Genomic DNA, 4132 nt, shown 5'->3' with positions numbered 1-4132 from the left:
CATGGATTGCTACCAAACCTTGGGCAGCCTCTCAACACCTATTTAAAGGCCTCAAGAATACAAGAAGAGACACAATTCAACTCTCCAAATTCGGCCAAGCAAGGGCAGCCACACTCCAAGGGGCTTCTCCCCTCAATTTCAGTTCTTCTTTCTTCTTTTCTTTAATTTTCTGTTTTGGTTCAGCCATGAGTGGCTGAAACCTTCTTTCTAGTTGAAGTTTGGTTGAAACTAAGGTTGTTTAAAAGGTTGTGAGATCTGAACATAAAGTGTTTGCTTTTGGTTTATTCAATATTCATGCAATTGTGCTTAATTCTAAAGATTGCTTTGTTGTTTTGATCAAATTGGCCACTTGATTCTTATTGCAAAGTTAATTAATTGTTGATTAGGATATTTGTTAGTCCGTAATTGCTGGAAATATTCTGATCTTAGAACACTTGGAGTAAAAACCCAAGAAATTATATGATCTAGCAACATCTCATGCGTTTGAGTAGCTAGGGTTGGATCTTTCTAGTTCTTTATGCAATTGACAATTGTTTTGATGCCTATGGCCCAAGGACGTTCCTTGGCAATTTGTTGATTAGTAATTGATTAGAGGACGTTCCCTAATCAGTTTGTTCATAAGGAAAGACATAGTGGTGAGAAGCGTCTTCCACTCCCATAACCAACCTATTAAATCAATCAAGATAACCATGTTTCAATGATCAACCCAAACAACCAAAGTGGATCCATATCTTCAACTAGACTTTTCTCATATTGATTTCTCCTTTTATTTTGATTACTTGCTGTTTTAATTGCTTTCAATAGTTGTTAGACAAATCAATCTCAAAACCCCCCCCTTTTACTTTTATTGCACTTTACTTTCATTCAGCTTTCAATTACTTACTTTCCATTGTGTTTTCAATTAGTTCTCTTGGTCTTGATTGAGAAAAACAAATAGGTAATCAATTCTCTGTGGATACGATCCTTCACCACTATCTGCAGTTGTAAATTGTAAGTAACCAAGAAGGTTATTTTTGACCGGCTTCAATAACCGCACTGTCAATCCATTCTCAAGGTTTGGTCTCTGACTGACCCAAAGACCTCATTCAAGCCCATTAAAAATTGCATGAGCTTATTGCGATTGGTTATCTCAGTAATGGCTCTGGACGCCCCACATGTACAGGTGGGGAGAGTTTCCATTGAGCCAAGCTCGTCCCAGAGCCTCTTTAGCTTAGTAAAGTAAACCGAGATAGAAGCGTTCTCTTGAGCTATGAGGGAGATTTTTCTGTGCAACTCATAAACCATGGGTCCGTTGCATTCTTTAAACCTCTCACTGATCTCTAGCCAGAGATCTCTGGCCGAGGCAGTGTAGATAAATCCATCCACCAGTTCCTTGGAGATGGAATTTAAGATCCAAGATGTGACCATGAAATCACATCTCTTCCATTGTTCATAATCCTCAGATTCCTTACTAGGTGCCGAAACTGTTCCTTGGACAAACTCTAACTTCATCTTGGTACCCAGGGCTATCCTAACAGCCTTATTCCAAGATCCAAAGTTAGATCCTACCAGAGGTGTAGAGACTAGAGTCATACCTAGATGATCGGATGATTGGAGACTCAGAGGATCTCTCATTCCTTTGTCTTGGCTTAGCCCCTTTTTGGACCTCGTGTACTGCTTTTGCTCTTTGCTACTGTTTCCCCATTCCGTCATTGCCGGATCTATCGAGGACACTCAGCAGAACTTTCATGCAGAACACAACACGCCGCCGTGAGCCAACCCTAAGGCTTTGATACCATGTTCGAACAGGAGCGCACAGAGAGAGAAGAAAACATTTGAAATCTTTATTTTTGTAAAAGAGAGAAAAAATTACAATGTCTGGAAGTTTCGCTTCCTTAAATATCCCGACATGAGCACGTGATCAATATGTGAGATCACATAATACATACAAGATACAGAAGGCAAGTTTCACGTTTCACATCTCCCATTGTATATTAATAAAATGATGCGTATTAACTAAAACGGAGCAGTTCTTTAAACTCAACACTTCAAATATTAGCTTATGACCATATATTACAAATTCAACTGTTTCAATTAACATTGTAGGAAAGCAACACAAGTTCAACTACTAAAAGAGAACCAATTTCAAATCTCAATATAGAAAGTGCAAGCATACCCAACTGGAAATAAATAATAGTATATGAAACTCAGGTAAAGGCATTATTGTAATACCCGGCTAGACTCCGGCATTGGAATTCCTACCATCCGGCGGAATCTTGGATGTCGAAACTCTCTAGAAGGGTATGAATATGTTTTTCTAAAATGTTTTTACATGTTTTCAAGGTTTTAAGTATGAAAGAAGTTGAGTTTTGAAAGAAAAACACCATGGAGGAAAATCCAGGTTCGGCCGCCGAACCTCATGTTCGGCCGCCGAACTTGGTGGAGTTTTGGAGTCACCTTTGGCTTCCGAAGGTGGTCTGGCCAGCCACTTATAAAAGGCCCCATGTCCGAAAATGGGCGAGTTTTCTCCTCCATTTTCGAGCAAAGGTGAATTCATGCCCTTCCATGGTTGGTTTTGAGGCTCTCCTTTAATCCTTTCAAGTTTTTAACAAGTTTTATCTTGGTTTTGAAGATTTTAAGTTCAAAATCAAAGTTGAAAAGCTTGGAGACCCCAGAGCTCAAATCCTCTCAATCTCCAAGTTTGGGTCACGCCTTCTCTCGATCTTCAAGAGGTAAGCGTTGATCCTCATCATCTTTGATGTTTTAAACAAGTTTTATGAAGGTTTATGGGGTAGAAATGCATATTTAAGCTAGTTGAAAAAAATGTTAGGGTTTATGCAGATTTGAGGATAAATGTATGTAATGTGATGTTATGTTGTTGTTTGTTGGGGTTTAGGCTAGTTTTATGCCCTATATGCTTGAGAATGAGTTTATGCATGTTGTAGAATAGCTAAATATATGTTTGAAAGGTTTAGGGAGGCATAGGTGCATGTGAGGGCTGAGTTCTGCCATTTCTGGAAGAACTCAAGTTCGGCAGCCGAAGGCATGTTCGGCCGCCGAACCTGCCTGTGGTGGCATGTTTGGCCGCCTAAGCTTGCCCCCGAAAGTTTGGACTTTCGGCTCTAGAGGGCAGTTTCGGCCGCCGAAGGTGCCGCCGAACATGCATGAGTTTCGGATCTGAAAGGAACCTTCAGCCGCCAAGGTGCCGCCGAAGGTGTAAGGCTTTCGGCTCTAGAGGGACTTTCGGCCGCCGAACCTGCCACCGAAAGTGCCTTGTTCAACCTTCCTTTGCATGTTTTCTATGAATATTTTGTGATGTTTTAGGGGATTTTTGGGGAGTTGTTTAGAGTTATGTTAGTGTATGTTTGGTCCCTCATTTGAGTCCACCTGTGTAGGTTCGGACCCGAGGAACCGAGGACCCCAGCAGTGAGGCAGCTGCTTCATAGTCAGTTCAGAGTCAGCCAGAGGTGAGTAGAACTAACTAATCTTTTATTTTAAGAAATCAAATGTTTTAAGCATGTTCATGCATCATGATGTATAATAGGTTGATTGCATTAGAACTCACGAATATGCCGCATTGCATTATTCATTGTGGGTGTGGATGGACAACAGGACGACTCACTAGCCCTCCAGATTTTTATTGTATGTAACAGAAGTCCTGAGGAGCCCCACCGAGGGCCGGGCACAGAGCTTATTGTATGTAACAGAAGTCCTGAGGAGCTCCTTCGAGGGCCGGTGTAACGACCCGGAAACCAGACCGCTACCGGCGCTAGGATTCAGGTCGGCTTAAGGCCGCCAGAACCCGTAGCAAGCCAAACATACATCTTGTGAACCTGTTTAATCCCATACATGATCAACAACGTAAAAAAAATTAAAACTTTTCTTTCCAAGCCTAACCTGTGCATACATAACATATCATAAACCCCTCATTGGAGTCCTCATCAATTTCTCCAATGGGTAACATAACATATGATAGGCTTAGATAATATAAACATCATAAAAACATTTTGGGATCATATACACAAGGGATTAAAACAAACTCCAGTCAAGCACATTCTAAACTTTCATTACATTACATAACATACGTTTACATTACAAATAAACCATGTCCACTACTATACTATTACATAGACTTCTCTTACTCTTGCTGACT

Source organism: Manihot esculenta, chromosome 8, assembly GCF_001659605.2.
Source record: "Manihot esculenta cultivar AM560-2 chromosome 8, M.esculenta_v8, whole genome shotgun sequence".
Taxonomy (NCBI): domain Eukaryota; kingdom Viridiplantae; phylum Streptophyta; class Magnoliopsida; order Malpighiales; family Euphorbiaceae; genus Manihot; species Manihot esculenta.
The sequence above is the reverse complement of the archived record's forward strand: the minus strand, read 5'-3'. Positions refer to the sequence as shown.